General features: G+C 45.1%; 1 protein-coding gene across 2 annotated transcripts in view; it reads left to right on the forward strand.

Annotated features, from left to right (window-relative positions):
• The window catches only part of LOC135391543 (ATP-sensitive inward rectifier potassium channel 12-like), a 111,875-nt gene that overhangs the window by 38,051 nt on the left and 53,039 nt on the right, over positions 1-20,785 (forward strand). The window contains exon 2 of one of the 2 annotated variants that reach the window (XM_064621836.1): positions 3,685-3,855. The exons of the other annotated variant lie outside the window; for it this stretch is intronic. The gene's annotated coding sequence lies outside the window, so the exon portion shown is untranslated. The remainder of the gene's footprint in view (positions 1-3,684; positions 3,856-20,785) is intronic. 2 annotated transcript variants of the gene reach the window in all.

The following is a 20,785-nucleotide window of genomic DNA, read 5'->3' on the forward strand; positions in this document are numbered from 1 at the left end:
CATCGACGGAAACGGCGTCAATCTTCCCCGCTCTTCTTTTTGGTTCAGTGTTAGCGCCGCGAAGTAGCCATGTATAAGCGGCGTATAGACGTGGACAGATGGCGAGAGGACACACTGTTCTCGGGCTGACGTCGCGTGTACGTCCTTTTCCGCGGGAAGGTCCACTTGCGTGTATCTCATTGCTTTCAGATGCCTACAATAAATCATACCGCTCGAGCTGCCGGAATCTAATGCACGGGTATGGTAAAGTTCTAAGCATATACTACTGTGTGCAACAGACATCAACGAATCGATGCTTGGAGAACGAACTATTCCCTTAAAGGGCACGCAATGTACGCGCTGTGGGTTCTGTGTCAGCACCAATTATCCATGTAAATTAGTTTATGAACCTATTTGTTCAGTTGCGGCGCGGGTAATGTGCTAGAAGGTCTATTGGGCACAACGTGACGTCATACTTCTCAAAACTACAAAGTAAGTCTATGACACTTCCGGGTCACATGGAGAAAAAATTTTTTGGCAGAATATTATGTCAGACGGGTACATTGCAGTGACATACATTAAGTAGGATTCTGATGACCCGAGGTTTAGTCTGTTGTGGCACGTTAAGCATATATTGGGAATTGGATGGTGCAGTCCGAAGATGACATGTGAAGAGACGCGTTTGTTTGTTCTAGCAATTGACAACGTAGTGAAACAGGCGTAGTTTTTGCAGTGTCAGCACGAAAAACCAAAATGCGAAGTACAAACGGTATGCATTCAGTATAATTTGTGTATGTGGAATATCCGTGATTCCTTTCACATGTTCTAGATGTCGTTGGAGAACAGCCCAATGAGTCTGTTGCTTGCTGTTGTGTTCGTCGGGTCAGGTGCCTTGCGAGTATACCGTAAGGGAAGTGCACGTTGTCGTGATATGTGCGTGATGACGAGACTTCTCTTTAGGCTTCCATTTGCTAAGTGTATTTGATCCGGTTCATAAAGTGCTACGATCGCCTTCTCACGCTGTAAATGAAGGAAGCTTACTTACTGCTATCGGCAGTTGCAGACTGCATTAACCGATAACACTGCGCTTCGGACACCAGATAATACGTTCCTGGTATATCTTTCGCTTATTCTGGAATTTGGAACTAACATTCACAAGAGGGGTGCTTATTTACGACGTTATCATGTCACGTGTCGTCTGTGCTTGACGTTGACGGTCCGTGACGTGGCCTGGTTCACGGTTAAAGTGTCACAACGGATTTCATTTCGTATTATAAACCACCCTCGCTCAAAAGACTCAGTAAAATATGATTGCCGGCAATGAATATTACGGGCTTGCGCGGATTTTCGGGAGAAGCCGCAAAACTCAATAGATTAAGGTTCTCTAAAGGTAGATGACGTCATCCAGAATTGACATCTGTCTCCTATAGCAACAGCGCTGTTCCCTCTCTTCACCTAAGACTTTGGGAGTCGTCTTCCAGCAGATGAGATGAGGAGAGGGAAATCGACCTTCGTGGCAGCAATGTTGCCAGACGCATTGCAGGTTGCACATCCTATGACGTCATAGTTCTCAAAACTTCACATACAGAAAAAAATAATTTTGGGAGAATACAGCGTGAAACATGTGCATTACAATGGCACACATTCCGTAAGATTCTGAAGGCACGAGATTTAGTCTCTAGTATATAGTAGCAGTTCAAGTCGACATCATGAAATAATTGACAGAGCTAAAACCAGGCGAAGAGACGAAGACACACACAAGTAGCGCACGAACAACAACTTCATTATTCAAATGAGACACGCTTAAAAGCTTTGAGGAATTCCCTCTCTTTGTCTGGCGGACCAATAGATGCATAACGGTGGTGAGCCGGGCAAGTTGGTATGAATGCATTGAGGTAAACTTAGCTCTGCAAACGATGTTTTTCTGTCTGTTGAAAGTCTAGCACAGTCTTTGTCCTCTCCCCTGTCTTCCCTCGTTTGCAGTGTTAGTTTACCTCGATGCAGTAATGCATTCCTTACACAACCCTACACCCTTTCTGCAATCAAAAATGCTTCCCAGATTTCCATCTGGGAAATGGCATGTCAATGCATCTATTGGCCTGTCAGACAAAGAGACGGAGATCCTCAAAGCTTTTAAGTGTGCCCTACGTGAATAATTAGGTTGTTGTTAGTGCGCTATTTGTTTCCTCATACAACGGCATGTAATGTATGCAATGATCCCTGCTGGCTCCGTGTCAGTGCCAACTGAGATTTCAGGGATATATCTATTCGGGTCCAAGTAGTGATGTTAGGAAAGTAGGATGCCTTGGATGACCTAGCAGGGAAAAACTGTGTATCAATGTTTTGTTTTTTTCTTTTTTTTATCCACTATAACTCATTCTAGGGATTTCAACGTTCTGGCGGAGGTTTCCACCTCGTTCAGAACAAAGTGGTTCACAAACGTTTGCAATCGCTTTTAAGATTTTGAAAGTCATAGTCGCTACGTCAAAAAGCGGGTGAGGGTTCTTCATATATGCCAGTCGAAAGGTATACATGTGCCTTGTACCAGTTACAGAAGAATATGTGGTCACGTTCAGGATGTGTGATATCATCCTGCTGGGTCTTCGAGGTGTCTTTTGTCGCGGATTCCGTGTAGTGGTACGGGAAACACGGTGGCACACGTGAAATGGGGAAGTGCTGTACGAGATAAGTGCTCGAATTTCTTATCGTTCTAAGTGCACCTGGGATTTCGGAACGACTCAGTGGAATTGTAGATTCAACATGACTGGAGTTTTTCTCGACATCGATTCGAACAGAGCTCTGACTGTACAACAGAAATCAGTTATCATTAATGGACTTCCCGGGGTGCTTAGAGTGTAGAGATACTGGTCTATTTGTTGCGTCAGAACGGATTTTCTCGAGTCAATTTCTCACATAAATTTTTCTCTGAATTTGTATTGCGCTTGAATGAGGTAGATAACACGATAATAATTGTAGTCAAAGTCCACATTCACTTTGGTTATGATATTCGAAGGTTCCTATTTGAGTGTTTGGGGGCATTGCGTTACTCTGCATGGCTGGTACCTTTTTGGAGAGTATCTGGGTTGACTTACCTTCGGGTTTACTAAGGTGTCCTGCAGCTTACCTGTATCGATTCGGGGAGCACCCCTCTCTTGCCTTGAGACCGCAGAACATTGTACATTGTTATATCTTGGAATGTTACTACCAAATTTAAAGGTAAGGTTACGGAAGGTGTCCAGTAAAATGCAGGCTAAAGCGGTGTGCACAATCTCAAACTGCAATGTCTAAATCAACATGAACCTTGACGACAATTTCTGTAAAATTTTCTACGCCATGCACTGTAATTCCCCCCCAGCAGAGTACATTGGTCACCCAAAGGCATCCAGAATCAGGTTAACCATCGTTCTAACGTAACTAAAAGAGCGAATCTCCCCGGTTTTGTACCACTCTAAGGTCACTCGAAGCACGACAAGGTCACTCGAAGACGTCTTTCAGTCACATCATTTACACCCATGATGAAAAGCGACAACAAGTACACGGGTAACCATGAATGAGAGAACCGATGTCGAGAACAACACGAATCTTATTTAGTCTACAAATTCGATTTTTATTAACCAAGACGACCCGGATGCACCTTGAACAACAAGGAATTTTGGGCACTTAGCTCGTGTTGTACTTCCTTATTTTCTTTATTTTTCTTTCCAGGTGATCACCATGTACCCTACACCACCAAACGGAATCCTTCGTTGAGAACCCTTTACAACAGCGTCGATGTCTTCCCAAGAATGACGTTGTTGCTTAGAGACCGGACACAATTTTACAATGTCTGATTGTGAGACGTGAGGCAGAGAGGAAAATGGATGAGTCACTTATAGGGTCTGTAAAGTTGTGTCAACCCCTGCTTTTCAGCTGTCATTTCATTTCAAAGTGACGTTGAGGTCAGGTCACGGTCGTGTCTCGGAATATAGGAGCCCGGTTTTCTTTTTTCTTTTTTTTTTTTAATACAGCTACATTGGTCGCAGAGCGGCTGTTGACATGCATCCAGAAAAAGAAAAGGCTTGTGAAAAATGTGTTGTCGAGAAACTCAGTCATTGCCACGTGAAGTCAAGGCTTCGGAGGCACCGCGAATGCGATACCCTTCTTGCAAGATGTGTGTCAATGTGTTTTTGATTATGAACCATTTAAGTGCTTTTGTAAATTCGTGTTTGCCTGACACTGTTTTGGTGGCTACACATGTTGATGATCTGATATTTATGTCTCGTTCCCGCTCCTGCTTGGTAGAACTGCAACGTGTGGCTCGTGAATCGGCCCCCGAATTAACATTTACGGAAGAGCATCCTACCGACGGGAAGTTGAAGTTTTTAGATTTGACCTTACACTTCAAAGGTGGGTTATGCTGGGAATATGGTGCATCAAGTAAAAAAACCCTGCTACCAAGAAGGAGTTTCCATTCTAAGTTGGTGAAAAATAGTTTGATCAATTCCTTGATAACCAGTGCATTGACCAAATCTTGCTCGCATTTTGTTTTTAGTGCTCTCAAGCTACAGACTGCCAAATTACAAAGAGCAGGATATGAGTTTAAGCTAATACAGCACAATCTACTTGCTCAGTTTCAAGCTCGCCTGAAACGCTTAATGGGAGAAAATGAGAAAAACAAGAAAATTGCTGTAGTTCCGTACTACCACAGGATTTCACATAATTTGAAGGCTATGCGAATCAGATGGGGGTCCGTCTCCTCTTTAGGAACAACGTCAGGTTAGATCGTTTAACGCCTTTTTCAAAACCAGAGTCTGCCTGTAATGTTGAACACAGAACCATCAAGTTTGTTCCTAATGCAAAAAATGTTGTATATAGAATCCCGTTAGCTTGTGGCTTTGTATACATAGGTCAAACTTCTCAATGCGTTGACCAAAGGTTGGGCCAGCATAAAAACAGCCCAGATTCAAATTTGTCGGATCATCTAAGAATCTGTAATAATTGTCAACCGCTATGGTCCCAGACGGCGGTGCTGGCGTGGGAACCAGACAGGCGAAAACGTCTTTTGAGAGAAGCGTTGGCCATACAGGGTGTGGGCAATTGTATTAGTGTGCCGTCTGTATGTATCCACCCGGCCTTCAAGCGCCTCCTTTGACCTCCTTCAACCTCCTTCAACCTCCTTCAACTCATTTTATCCTCAATTCCCTATTCCCCTCTCTGTCGTCCCTCGCACCGTCTAGATGTTCATGAAGTTCGTTGTTATCAATTAAACGTCTTGCTGTTTTTGAGCCTTCGTGTTTGTGTTTGTTTACGTGTCTTGCCCATCGCTCAGGCTTGCCTATCATGGAATATATCCACCAGCTAGCCTGCATTTACGCCATTCTGTCGAGAACCATAGTTGCATCGCGCGAAAAACGTAAGGAGACTGAATAAGCTAATCGAAATTCAAATGCTCATGCCTTATCGTAAACAGACATCTGATCCAGTAGACGTGTACGGTTGGACTCCTCAATGTTCGAAACACTTTGTGGCTTTATTCGACAACAAGGTGCCCAGCAAGTGTGCTCTAGCTTTACAATCGAGGAGAAAATCTTACCACCTCGCGTGGATGAGTGGTTAGCGTGCTGGCCATGTCACGTCGAGACTGGGAGGTACTCGGGTTCGAATCTCTGAGCCGGCTATGCTGTCTGCGGTTTTCCCTGGGTTTTCCGCAGACGTATGTATAGTTATATGTATAGTTCCCTTAGAAGTCGGCCCAGGACCCACATTCCTCAGGGCGTCAGTCGTGACGAACGGCGAGTCCTTTCACCACCACCACCGGAGCAGATCTTAACTTACATGAAACTAACACAACGCTAGTTAGGTGTTGTGACACTATATGCTATACAGGGCGTTCGTTTTCATTCGTTAGAGTAACCTAACGATTTTTTTTTATCTAAAAATTTGTGAAAACATTTTCCCATCAAAATAGACTCAATTTTTGCGGGTGAGTTATACGGGTAGACGGGACATCCTCTCGAAGAAAGCATGTAACTACAATAATGCCTATTTACTTAAAATTCTTTTATTCTTTAATTAGGCACTTTGAGGCAAAACTGAAATTGGGCTACATGATATTGCATATCCTCGTTGAAACCGATCCCACTTTTTTAACTTCCTGACACGAGCACGTACATAGAAATATCCATCGCCAGTTCTGTATTTTATACCTCATATCTCTACCAGCAATGGGGTGGAGTATCGCCTCTGGCGATGAACCTCCCCACTCTCCTTCTGAAAATAAAGTTGTTGTTGTTCCATCGCCAAATATTACTATGCAGGTTAGATGAAAAAAAAGCCTCGCGTATCCAGTGCGCATCGGGATATGACCTTCACCGTCGGCGGCAGATCAGCACAGACACCAGTCTCCATCGCTCCAAACCACGTAGCCGTGGGAACATACATGGGTGCTGGCCACTCTGCGCTCTGGATGCTCGGTTTTGTTTTCGGCTCATCATTTGCATGGCGAGATTAGGTGACGGATACTTCAACATATTTGGTCGTTTCAAGGTTCTTAAAATATTGAATGCCTTTTAACGAGAATTTTTCTCATTTTCTCAAGTAGTTCACGCTTTCATGAGAGATACTTTGCGTAACAGAAGTGTGTTTCACGTGTTCAAAAGATAGGTGTCCGAGGCGGCTTCCATTAAAGGGGCCGTAAACAGGCCACCAAACATTTCTGAAATTATGATACCCCATGAAAGAACACAGCTCATAATACCCAAATATACATTTTGTTCGGCTCGTGCCAGCTCATTGACCCGTATAACTGCTTTCAAAGATGAGTAACCAGCGAGCCTCTCTCCACAACGCATACGTCACATGGCTACGTAGCGTTTTGCCGTCCAATCGGGGGGCCGAGCTGCGCACATGACGTTTCAAATTACCAGCCAATAAACATACTTCGTTATCAGCTGTGAGTCGGAACGCTCAGTTTGTTTGTGTGAAACGACGTTTTGCGTTCCGTGGTTCCGAAATTCAACGTCATGACATCTTCAACATCTCCGGCTGGCGTAAACGTCAACAGCTGGGCTGCTGGGCTGGTTCCTCCCAGTCACGACGTGACATGGCCAGCACGCTATCCACTGTACCACGCGAGCTGGTGACGCGATGCCGCGTGGCTCAAACCAAAGTAATGCAGCCCAGTTGTCGGAACCATTCGAAGATGACGAAGATGTTTCATAGCGCACCTACCTAAGATTCCGGAACTGTAGTCCCGGATATTCATTCGCGCTCGTGGTGTGCTGCGTGCTACTGCCCAGAAAACGTAGTGCGCGTATGATACCTAAATTAAACGCATTTCTTTCTCAGTTTGAGGCTCTAACTGTTTAGACTTTGAATAGAAGAGGATTCACGTTCATCTAGTCCAATCCCGCATTTGAAATAAAATCGTACGTGGAACACTCAATCGTAACTGGTGGGGAAAGCGCTACGTCAAAATGACGTAAAGTTAGAGCGTGGGGCGGAGCTAAAATGCGAAAGAGTGCAGTGAATATTTCATCCGTATGCAAGCGCCTTTTGTTTTTGAGCGTTAGTAATTGCAAGGAGTTTTCACGGCCTAAGTTCCAATAATATAACACAAAGAAATGTGCACCTTTTGTACCTGTTTACGGCCCCTTTAAGGAAGGGTATTCAGGAAATGCACGTACTGTCTTGGCCACTGTTAACCAATCTCTCCTTTCCGTGGCCTCGCTCTGATAACCGTCCAACTACCGTAGAACAGTGCAAATAGCAATAGACCGGTCCACTATCACTTTGGGGGCGGTCGATTGCGGGTGCGGTACCGTTTATTGACAACACCTGTAAGAACAACAGCCCAAGCCAAATGAAAGAAGCCCCAGGAAATCAAACGACGTAAACAACGAGATTTGGCCGAGGCAGACCAACAATTAGGGACGACACAGACTCTTTTCTCTGAGTTGCTTGCATTCCCAGGAAATCATTCACGCAAGTCCCATATAAGCAGTCTTCTTTCATTGCTCTTCAGTCGTTCTTTTTTTTTCCACGTGTTCGCAACAAGTGATACTATGCCAGCACCCGGCCATCCCCAAAATAACAATCGACCGGTCTATTGCTGCTGTCGCCGTTACCCCGATAGTCGAGCGCTTATCGGAGCGAGGCCACGGAAACGGGAGATTAGTTAACAGTGGCCACGACAGTACCACCGCGAATGGCCCCGATTTACGGTATAAACGTAACGCTGGGACACTGATGCTGGAGCAGATCTACTCATCCTCAGGGGGTCAGTTTTTATGAAGTACGGAGTTTAGGTGAGGCGGGATATGAAACCACATACTGTATAAGTGGTTAAAGTCGCGGGCTCAATAATTCCCGAATTTGTGAGAAGCCAGGATCAGACAATTATTCGCGGAACCTTAAATTCGCGGTACCGCGGTGCGTCGACAATGGCCCTCCACCTTGAACTTTTTGGAAGAAGCTAATAAAAGGTATCACAACTGGGCAACTCGTGCAGTTTGTCTTCCTTCTGAGCAGTTCTGACTGAAAGTGCTGCGATTAGGGGTCCTACTCGACTTGTATCTCTGCCATTGCCCGAACTGCCGTGTCTCCCGTCATTCTTGTCATCGCATCGAGCAGGTGCGATTGGCGCTCGATAGTGATGCGACAACTTTTACAAATACAATTACTCTGCGCGTGGCAGAGTGTATACACGCTTGCTGGATGATCCAGGCTTACGATCAACTGGAATCACGGGACGCCTACATCTCCGCGGGATTCGTACGGGAAGGCGGGACTACTGTCTTTATTTGCAGCGGCGAACAGAACACTTTGCGAGACAATGCAGTGTAATAGCGTAAGAAACCCCGTGTGCATAAGTTGCCTCCGCGTCCTGGGTCAAATTTCTTATATATTTCGTACACGTGTTTTTCTGTCTTGGTTCGAATATTTCGCGGGACTTCAAATTCGCGAAAAAAAGGGCGTTCGCGAATTTCGCGAAAACTAGGTCCTCGCAAAAATTACTACTTATACACTAATTTGATTGTATGTACGCGTGAATCCCGTGTGCTCTGTGTCCTGGGTATCGATCTATCGAACTAAGTTAATTAATAATTAGTCTATTAGCTTTTGTTATTTTTAAACAAAAAATTAAGGGATGATCAATTTTGGATCATTACACAATTCATTACATCACTGACTCATTAGTTAGTCATCCAATAAATTACTCACTCGATGAAAAAATTGTCTGATTTGGAATTATTTAACTACATAGTTACTAAATAACTAGCTATCGCGTAGTCAGTTGCGCATAATCAGTCGGAGCATTCATTGATGCGTTGATTGATGGGTAGATGCAGTTTCATACGATACCGCATACATTACCTCCGACGGAGTTTTAACCATGTGCGCTCTCAGAAGCCGCTAAGGAGGTTATTTATGCCGTCTGTGAGTTTCATTGCGGAGACGGAAACACTGGCGACGGATCATGGCTGCGAGGAGCTCATCAATGATATGGCGTTTTAACAACAATTTGTACAGTGAATTCTGCCGTAACCTTTCCTGTTCTGGGCCTCACGACATCGGTCTTCATGTTCCTTTCAGGGAGGCCATGGAAGTCAGACTCTCATATTATGCGCCTACGTGAAATACGTCAATCGCCCCAAACAGCGCCGCGATGACGGAACCTTGGGGACACCGTGAATGGCAGTCGGCTGCCGAAATTGAACAAAGTCTTATCAGTGTGTGCAGCAGGATGACACAAATGGTACAGGCTGCTTTACGTAGCATGCTGCCTTTAAGTAAACTTATGAGCTATTTGTCTCGATAATATGGCCTAGCAGTGCCGATATTGATGGGTGGCAACGAAAGAGCTCGTGGGAAAATGACAACAGGCCTTACTTTAACCGAACCTTCACTGTGTCAAAAGTAAGCCATGATATTGCAATTTAAGTTCCATGCGTGTCTTCCGTGCGGCTATACGACGCCAATACACATCATTGTGGTTGTCTGCGAAGGCACGCATTTAATTTTGCAGCGAGGCCACTATGTCAATCAACTGTTAGCCCAAATTCGTGATTGGCCCACTAGATGCTCTAAAGAGCAGTGAAGATCATTTTAACTAGCAGTCCCCAAAACTTAGCTCGGACCGGCTACGAACGATTCAATCCATTGATTGGTTGAGGTGATGGTGATGGTGACGAAAACCGGCTTGCCGTCGTTGGTTGAGAGAAACACTGTCTGCTACACAGGGAGCGAACTGGAGGAAAAAAAAAAACAATAGAGAAGCGGAAAGGTGCCGGCCCCGATTGGAGCGCGGTTACTCTTTTGACCGTGATGACATCAGCGGTGACGTTTTCCCTCCTCCTGCTGCTCGTTACGTCCAGTTGAGCGGAAACGCTCGCGTTGATGTTCGGGTGCGTTTTTTTTTTTCTTTCTAAGAAACATATTGCATACAAAATATTTTTTGTGTGTTTATAGTCAAATGAAGTCACACCCTTTCATAATGCGTCAGAAACAGAAAATCTTTGAGATTGCTTTCTGGGGCCTGATCTTCAACTTGTAGTTATCCCATAACGCGGGTTAAATGCGTCACTTCGGCCCGTGATTCGCCACGATCTCTTGCGAGCCAACGAAAGCGGCTTTGGAGCGCGCCAACTTTAAATATAACTATAACGATCGCCATGTGAGAGTTCAAGATTCGGACCCTGGGCTCCTTAAGGACTAGTGATGGCGCGAACAAACTGCGAATGGAGACCGCAGTTGTTCGAAGAAAACTCGTCTCCACAAAAAATACAAAAAATCGAAGGAGGTTCGAAACTTTCGCGCGCGCACTACGTCCACATACAGGGTGTCCCAGCTAAGTGTATACAGAATTTTAAAAAATATATATAACACTTTTTCCAAGATGAAATCAATTGCAATATAGCATATGCTGAAGGGCACTCCCTAGAAGGGCATTAGCAAAGTCCAAAGGCAATGTCTTAATTAACTTTCATTAATTAACTTGGTAATTATAAAAGCTACAAAGTTGTCGCAATGAAAACATCTGTTCCTTTCGGTCACCTGATGTCGTAGCCATTTCCAGAACGAAAATCCGTTCGATAGATCGCCCGCAAAAAATTCGTGAAGGAACGCCATTTTTTTCTTTATTTTGTTCATTGCGCTTCTAAGAAGACGCGTCTTTCCTTCATCCCCAATGTGAGAGGGAGAAAGAGCACACTATCACCTCTCGCGTCCTGGAAAAAGATTAAAAGGAAACAGAACATGCAACCCAAGATAAGACCAGTTCCGATAGAGTCACCCGATACATTTGTTTTTGTTTTGTTTCCGCAAGTTAAAGCTCATCTTCGACGCATGAGGCGGCACTGTGCCCCTTCCCCCTCACACGTTGGGGATGAAGGAAATACGCGTCTGGGAAGATGCGCAATGAACAAAATAAAGAAAAAATGGCGTTCCTTCACTAATTTTTTGCGGCCGATCTGTGGAACGGATATTTGTTCTGAAAACGGCTACGATATCAGGTGACCGAACAGATGTTCTCATTGGGACAACTTTGTAGCTTTTATAATTAACAAGTTAATTAATGAAAGTTAATTAAGACATTGCCTTTGGACTTTACTAACGCCCTCCTAGGGAGTGCCCTTCAGCATACGCTATATTGCAATTGATTTGATCTTGGAAAAAGTGTTATATATATATTTCAAAAATCTGTATACACTTAGCTGGGACACCCTGTATGCTCCACTTAGGAGATATGCAAAATGTAGGGCGCCATCTTCGGTACATACTACTGTCTACGCCGGCCATCTTGGTTAGGACGAGAACCGCGAAGGAGGCTCAAGGCGTGAAGCATTCAAAACATACACACTGCGGTACAAACGACATTTTTAGACAATACGCATGTTTAACGCAGCATAATGGTCATCCGGTTGTTCAACAAACAACGTGACGTTCAAGTATCGAACAACAACTAGCAATGAACATCGCGTGTCTGCAAGCACACGCGCGAAGCACATGCACCGTGTCCCTTCTAACTTCGTCAGTAGCACAGTCCCTCGTGCATGCTGAGTCTAATAGAATAGTTAGGAAGCAAGCGAGCTGGTGATATAGTTCCATACTGAAGCACCCCTCGTCTCGGGGTTCTTTTGCTGATTTTACTTTATCTGATGTAAACGTCTCATCCTTCTTCTTCTCAGTTGCAATACGATTCATGTACTTTGAAGGCATTGCGACACTGGTAAAGCGTGGACTGAGTGGATCGAGAGGAAGTCGTCATCGACGCACGTAGGTTCCAAACGTCTCATCCGACAGCAGTGGTAACAGGCTCAAATCATTTCTCCACATGTCATAGTCTCAAGAGGGAAAACGTCCCCCTTCCATTGGGCTTCGGTTTCACATTCTTCTTCCATCGCCCACTTGACTTAATCAACATGGCCGACAAAGTCCATTGTTGCCAGATGTCTAGCAATTTTCATGTCCCCTATTGCAAAAAAAAAGAGAAAAAAAAACGTTAAAAAAATAAAATAGGGATAAATAAAATGGCGTCAAGTGGAAATTCTCCAAGCGTCACTCCATTCAGTCGCGGGCATAAATTTCCAACAAGTTCTCGCACTGAGAAAGTTATTCGTACTTTGTCCGTACTGAGTGTAATTCATAACGTTTAGTCCTCGGGTGTTGCTACAAAGCAGTTTCCTTTTATATGCCCACTTTCGTGTTATAACTCGGAAAAACATGAAGACAATGACATCATGAATAGAAGGAACGCAATGCAGTACCACAAACATGGAACTGTATTTACTTTGTCCATCAACGCCTTAATCGGAAATGGCAGCGAACTGTGTGAACCTGTTCGAATGTTTCAAAAAGTTCGAAGGTTCGCCAGACTATGCGAACCCCAAGGTTCCCAAGTCCCTACTTCACAGAGATTTTTAGGTTACTCATATCGATTTCCGCGACTCCCGCGACAGAAGGTTAGCACGTCTTCAAGTCGTGTTCATGAGGTTCGTCATGTCGTAAGGGCTCGTCATCTGCGACGTAGGTATGTGAAAAAGGCAAAGCAGGGATCGCTGGCGGAAGCACGAGGTGAGACCGCAGAAGTTGACTATTGTTTTACACTAGTACGCTGGCCTTAGCGACGATTGTTTGTTGTTCATCCGAAGGTCCTTTAGTGTGTACCCTGAAATGCTGATGTTCTCGCATCACCGTGTCGTTCTGTGACGTGGTGCTTCCACTTTTTTTCTCTCTCTTTTTGCTGTTTTTGCTGTTTTTGAGCACCAGCCTCGGTGGTTTAGTTGGTAGCTTGTCCGCCTACTGATCCCAAGATTGTGCGGGATCCATCCCAGCGTCGGACGGCAGTAACTTGGTACACTCTAAATCGTTTTACACCTTAAAGGGTGTAAATCAAAATGTTAATGGCGCACACCTTTTAAAGTGTATTTTGACACCCTCATGGCAATTGGGGTGTAAAGGGTGTAACGCCGAATAAAACTGCTGGGTTCGTGGCAATATGCTGGTAACTGTATTCACAATTGCCAGCATATTGTATATAATCACATTGAGGTCCATATATGTATGCACAACAAGGTGATTAAATATGTGTGCAAACATGCACAGCCGACAAACAGACAACCATGTGTGGCATGGCGGCTGTGCATGGCAATGAAGCATGGCAGCTGTATATAGCTTTTCGTGAAATTGTAGACCTTCTCATGAGCAAGCACCTCCCCCATATGCATGTTCATTACTTAGAACGTTGCATTTATTCGTTTCTTCAAGGCTTTGCAGTGTTGTACCCACAAATATCTAACCCCTGTAAAATGCATTACATTGTTCATCATCCGCAACTCATCAGGGTGTTTGGTCCTCTCCTAGCTGAATGGTGTACGCGTTTCGAAGGGAAACACTAGCATTTTAAAGATGTCGCTAGAAAAATTCGAAATTTTGAGAACATAACCCTTTCATTAGCAAGAAGACGTCTATTTTATCACATGTATGTGTGGTCGCAGCCCTTCATCAGAAATGCCACATCTACTGATGGTTCCCACGAGATACTACTTCAATATGCCCCAGAAGCAATTCAGAGTTACATTCATGACCGTGATATCCACGCAGAATCCATAGTCTATGTGAAAAGTGCAGTTGATAATGATAACACATTTGCTGTTGGCTGTATTGTTGCCAAAGAATCTTCCGAGGAGGACTTACCCGTGTTCGTTGAGATTGCTGGCATATATGTTATTAACTCGGATACCATTTTTCTCATACAAACATTAACTGCAGTTGAGTATGATGAGCACTATCACATTGTGACGCTCTTTGTTTTTAGTGCCTTGAGACTTCGCTTTTGGTGCCAAGCTAGGTGATGATGTTCTCATTTATTCTTTCAAAGTGTTTCAAAGCGTCGAGGTTAGTGTAGTCTCCCTTTCTTTTATTAATAACGCGTCCTGGAGTAGCCAGTCCCGAGTGGCTCGAGACTACCATCTCCATTTTTTCTTTTAAAATCAATCAATCAATCAATCAGCACTATCATGTATTTGTTCTGTCTTGCAATGAGGAGCAACGCGTTTTAAAGAATTTATGCACTATCTCAACAGAACTTCTAAATCTGCATACATTATCAGATGGTAGACTTGTTGTAAATCCACGCCATGCACTTTTGTAATGTAACTTCCCGTTGCCCGTTGTTGTATATATTTACTTTTGTTCATGTGAACGAAAATAAACATACTCCCTCTATACACCCAGGCGACACACTTATCGCCATATTTCACCTGAGGGTGTAGTACACCATTGTTACACCGTCAGGAACTTCCAAAACAAAGTTGTAGGGTGTGAAAGGGGTGTGATCTTTGTTAATACACCTATTTTACACCTTTAAAGGTGTGAAACGATTTAGAGTGTAGCAGGGTGCAAGCCTATTGCGTGCCGAGCTTTTGGCGCACGTTAAAGAATCCTCAGGTGCTGGTGGGCTTGTACTTCCCTGGCGACTGCCTGCCGAGTGGGCGCAATTAATCCACAGACTGACCACTCGGTCTGGCGTCGCTCACGATTGCAATTGTCTCGAGACGTATATTCATTAATTATTATTGTTAATATTTTGGGGGAAAGCCGGGTCAGAGACAATAGTAGAAGGGATATTGTTCAGGAGAACCTCTCCCCGCTCATGTAGAGCACTCAACGACGAATGAAGAGTTACCCACGGTAAAACACACTAACTTAGACACACAAACATAATTCCAAGACAATCTCTTTGGAGGAGGGAGGGGGCAGGTCCTCACAACAGCGACCAACCTATCTCCTTTTTTTGCCTCCCCCTCTTTTGTGTGCCTTATTTGCAAAACTGAACTTGTAGGCTGCTCTATACGTGTACATGTATATTTGGGCTTACTGGTAGTAGAAAGGTAGAAGATCCAGCGAACTGACGAGGAAGCGCTACAGGAAAGGCCTCAGGACGACAACCGCCGATATTTCTAACAGTTAGATCTTTAGCTGACCATCCTCTTCATCATTATCATGTCATGGAAATCCAGAAGAACACTCTGTCGAAATATCGGTGGCTCTCGTCCTGAGGATCTCCTCACAGATTCACTGGATTTTCTACATTTCTGTGTTATGGAGAGAGGGTGAAAATTGGACGCATCGTGCTCGCTGTAATTGACACTATAGTAGTGCTCTTGATTTCAATGAATGTCAACCGACAAGCAGTGAGAACAGAGGTCGTTACGCATCAGTTGTTCTGGCACAGGTACTTAAAAACCCATTTGTGTTGTTCCCTTATTAGTTTTCTCCAGGACAATGGAACCTTCCTCCACCCTAAAAAAAAGAAAAGAGAAAAAAAGTGGTTTTAACAATGGGAAGCCGTGACTTCACGCTTTCACGAAGCGTTCGGCCGCGTGCGACGTAGTTGCGAGGAGCCATATACTGACGTGCTAAAGTACAGTTTTTGGTAATCGATTGCAGTCGTTTTTGTTTACTTTGGGGGGGGGGGGGGTATGTTTAATGCTGACAGCGTGGTTTAAGGAAGGTACGTCGATGATTCCCAATTAATCGAGCCGCAGTATGTCGATCCTCACGAGAACTGTGCCCGAAACATTACTAATCGGTGGCTTCATCTCCGCGTTACTCGTATGGGGGAAAGGGTCTATGTAGTAGATGAGGATAAGTAAAAATAGGTTATACAGAGAGGTTATTCATGTGAAACAAGCTTGTCTTTTCGGCATATCCGTTTTTTGCTCATGTACGCCTATGTTTGTTTAGGATAACCTCTAAGCCCGTATTTGGCTTTACATGCATACTTGAAGAACGTGACAACACACGAGAACGTACTGCACAGAGACAGCGTTCTTGGCTCATTTCAAACGTGCAATAGTGAGAACGGCGAACTTTGAAGAAGTGTCTGTCGTGGCATAAAGTGTTTGCCCGTTCATTTCACTCTACTATGTAGTTTCTAACAACACGATAATTTCCGTATTGAGAAAACTGCCACAGGGCTACCTAGACTCGACGGAAAACGGCGGACCTGTGACGTCGTCGTCGAAGCTAATCGAAGTGTCTGATTGGCCGCTGGCGTTTGCTGGTCACGTGAGCTTTGCGACGAGTGCGACGTTCCCTTCCTCGCCACGTGTTTTTAGCTGTGCTGCCATTCAACGACAGACAGCCTTGAATTGAGCCTTTGCAACATCCGCCGAACGATGCTGGACAAATGGCACGGAACGCCACTCGAGGTCGAGGTCGCCACGCGTCTGTTAAAACCTCAAGCAACGAGCGAAATAATCTGTTGCGCGGGTCTAGGACATTTCGGTCTTTGGACACTTCCGTGCACACTCTTGGTTTCAAAAACCGCTCCTCCATTTTAGGTTTCTGGGTGCATGGATATTTCAACTGGTATAGGTACGTTTCTGCACAGGACATTTTTGTAGCAAAAACGTTCCCAGGATATCATTGCAACATTTCCCAATATACCTGTGTCTGATGACAACGGCCTCGACCCCCAATGAGAAACTTGTGGCTGTGAGTTTTGGAAATAGAACAATTTATTTTTGAGATCATTGCTGACGGTGATGTGGTGAATGAAATAATGAGCCCCTTCACAATAAGGCTCGAAGTCCTATATAGTGTCCAAACAGGTCAAAAGAGCTTTGAGGGCAGAGCGTTGGTGCGCTGGATTTGGCCATGGAGCAAGCAATCTTGATAGAAAGAGGAGGGTAAGAGTCCAGCTGATTAAGAGACCCGGAGAGTGCGGTTCGGGAATGTTGACAGCGTGGGCAATGAAGAAGAATGTGTTCTAGATCTTTTCGAGCAGCACAGTGACAGCATCTGGGAGAGTGAACTTGTCGCAAGCTGCAACGCCAGTGAGCTGCAAAAGCCACATCGAGTCGCATTCGATGAATTAAGGCAGCATCTTGACGAGAGGTGTTTCGTGGCATGCGCAAAGCGACCGTTGGATCAACTCTGGTCAGCCTAGATGGTGGGAGAATGTCAGTTGTTCATCGGTGGGAAACCCGTGTTTCACTAGACGTCGAAGAATAGAACGACAGTCTCCTATCAACAGCGCAATGCTCGTCCGCCTCCGAGATGAGAGAGCCGCTTCTGCGGGGCTGTCGGCTTGTTCATTCCTCACGACACCACAATGGGCGGGAACCCACTGGAGAACCAGCCTGTGCACTGCTTCGTACACAAGGTGGTAAGCCATTAACGCATCCGTCACTAGGGATGCAGATGATTTTCAATAGCTTGCAGTGCAGATTTTGAGTCAGTGGACACTGCCCATTCCCGCGGGGTAAAATTAACGATGTGCTACAGAAAGAAAAGGATGACATAGAGTTCCGCAACTGTTGACGAGGTTGTATGTGAAAGGCGTCGTCCTTGAACTATGCCTTCGGATAGTATTACGAATGCAGAGGCAGACTTGCCATTTCTGGATGTGCCACCTGTATATGCTGCTTCAGACGTAGAAAGCAGAAGAAGGACGTAGAAAACTTTTCGTCTAGCAGACCATAAAAGTGAGCTCGGCGGACTTTAGGGGGACTACATGATAGGCAAGCCTGAGCGATTGGCAAGACACGTAACCAATTAACACAACACGAAGGCTCAAATCCTTGCCCTTCGCTCAGGCTTGCCTATCGTGGAGTTTATCCACCAGCTAGCTTGCATCTACGCCATTCTAACTTGAGGGGGAACCTGATATCTTTGTTTCAGAAGGTTCGGAAGACTTACGAAGGTGGGCGGTACTGGCAAAGACCAGGGGACTTCTGGCGGTGTTACGTCCTTAGCTACGAAACCAGTGAGACCTGGTGTGTCCTCTGCGCCACTAGATAGATGTCGCTTACAGGGCTGTATCGAATAGCGGGTGACGGGGAATGTGCAGACGAAAACGGAGGAAGCGCCGAGCCGTTCCACGTTCACGTAAATTGAACCTCAATCGGAAGTTCACCATCTTCGCCCAGGACTTGCAGAGTTTCAGCCAATCTTTGAACTCCAGGGCAGTGATGAAGGCTTCGATAAAACAGGGTACGAAGGGTATTTAATGATGTTCTGAGAATCCTCTGCAGGATTGGAAGGCTGTAAAACACAGTCGCCCTCAGCCGTGTGAACTGCTAGAAGGGAGCGCTGATCACAGTCCCATCCTGAGCCAAGAAAGATGTTGAATTGCAGGGAGCCATCGCTGCACTTCGGTTTCAAGTTGCTTAATGTGGCGAGACCAGCGCAGATCCGAGTCCATGACCACGCCAAGGAAGCTATGGAAACGTACAGGCTCAAACTTCTTGGCACCAACTAAAAGAGGGAAATTTGTCATAGCCTTGCGTGTGTAAGGGAGCAAGACACACTTTTCGGGCTAAAGGTCCATCCGAAGTTGCGTGAGGTACATTATTTAAAGACAGCTGCAAGCGGCGTTGAATGGCAAGTCGGGATTTTCCTACTGTCCAAAGGACAACGTCATCTCCGTACACAGAGAACGCCACTTTTCGAATGGAAATGGATTGTGGAAATAGTACGAGAACGATGATAAAAGAAGCTCTGGTATCAAAGGATATCACCATTTTTTGCTCAAAATCGATCCTGTTGTGGCTGAACACCTTTGTAGACGCGAAGACACGTAACTACTTTTTCTTTCTGCGTTTTGTTTTTCCTTTTCTATAATCAAACTCAACTACTTTCTTTTTTGTGTGCATTGGATGACTGCAGTTCGAATCGCAGTTCGCGAGCAATGCTTGGGAGTCGTCTGCCAAGCGCTTTGCCCTGTCTATTAACGCTCTCAACTATGCTGGAGTAACTGCGGCCTGAAGCTGAACAACGATATTACTTTCCTTGCGTGGTATTTTCACAGCGGAACTGCTGAGTTTCCTCGGCCAGCAACGACCTTCCATCGCAGCTGTGAACTGCCGCCAGTGAGCAACACATATTGCGTGTAAATAGACAGATGTGGCGATGAACGTGAAATGTATTAGCTGAACGCTTACATTGCCCCATGGCAATGACAGGCCTCGTTTTATTAGGCCGTGTTCTGGATTTTCGTAATCAAACACTGACATGACCGTAAAACAAAAAGCGAAAGTCAGTGAGTCAGCTGCATCACGCCTGTGACATAAATCAGTCTAGTGTATGTCCTCTACTGCAGCTTAACTGAACGCTGTTCTTATCCACTCTTGTATGCTTCGTGCAATGGTATGTACACTTTTACGTGCTGTGGGTCTTAGCTTGGTAAAATAACTGCGTTGTTGTTTCTTGTGCTGTTGTTGGTCATAATTCCTTTCGCGTGCAGCAACAACAATACACATCCGTATACACGTTTATGTCTGCGTTTGATGCCCTGACACAGTGCAGAAGCGTCCACTGATCCTCGAGGTGTTGGAATTTCGTAGCGAATGTGGCAACCGTACTTGCTGACTTTCTGGGCTTTGTCCTTTTTGGCGAGCATGTTAGGGGGTGTTGTGAAGTCTGTACGATGGTTTGACGATGGTGTAGGGTGCCGGGAAAATCCCGCAGTGATTATCTCCCCGAGATAGACATGTTGAGGGACTTGGGTGCCTTCAGTTGTACTACTGAGGAGCAGATCGAGCATATTTCTGAGAGGCGAAGAAGGTTCAGCCTTGGACGTCATGCTACGTGCACTACCTATGGTCAATTGAAGCACTGTGAAGTAGAAATTGAGAGGGGTCACGATGTCTTCTGTATCCGCGCCTGCTTGTACCCATGCCTCTGTGATTGACTGATGTTTCATCTTCGCAACTTCGCCGCTTGCACAGAGACTGGACAAGACTTGCAATTGCTATGGTACAAGATGCACAGTCTCGTTTTAGCAGGAAGCTTCGTCAATAAAAGATATCTTACGAATACTGTCCACAGTACTGTCTATCCATGATGGAAAATAACCACAATAGGACAGCTATTTTCACTGATGGATCCACGGCAGCAGCTGGGTCCGCGTCCTGCTTTGTTGTTCCCGAACAGAACAGGGAAGGAATGTCTCGTCTATCCCACAGATCATCCTCAACAGCGGCAGCAATAGTCGCCATACTACTCGCTCTTCAATATGTGGTTGCATACCAGTCTGCAGCGTAGTGGGTCAAGGCTGTACTACAAGCAATAATATTCATGCAGAATGGGTATATGGTACCCGTAGTCTACGACACTCTGACAGTGTACATGCAACCCAGAGATGCTGGCCATGGCATCATACTTTCAGTGGATTCCTGGACACTCAGGCATACGGGTGAATGAAGCGGCTGATGAAGTAGCGGATCTAGAACATCTGACCTCATCAAAACATGTATTGGCGTACGCCAAAGCCGATGTGCAAGACATACAGACGTCTCTTACAGAGACTATGACAAGA

Source organism: Ornithodoros turicata, chromosome 4 (assembly GCF_037126465.1).
Source record: "Ornithodoros turicata isolate Travis chromosome 4, ASM3712646v1, whole genome shotgun sequence".
NCBI lineage: Eukaryota > Metazoa > Arthropoda > Arachnida > Ixodida > Argasidae > Ornithodoros > Ornithodoros turicata.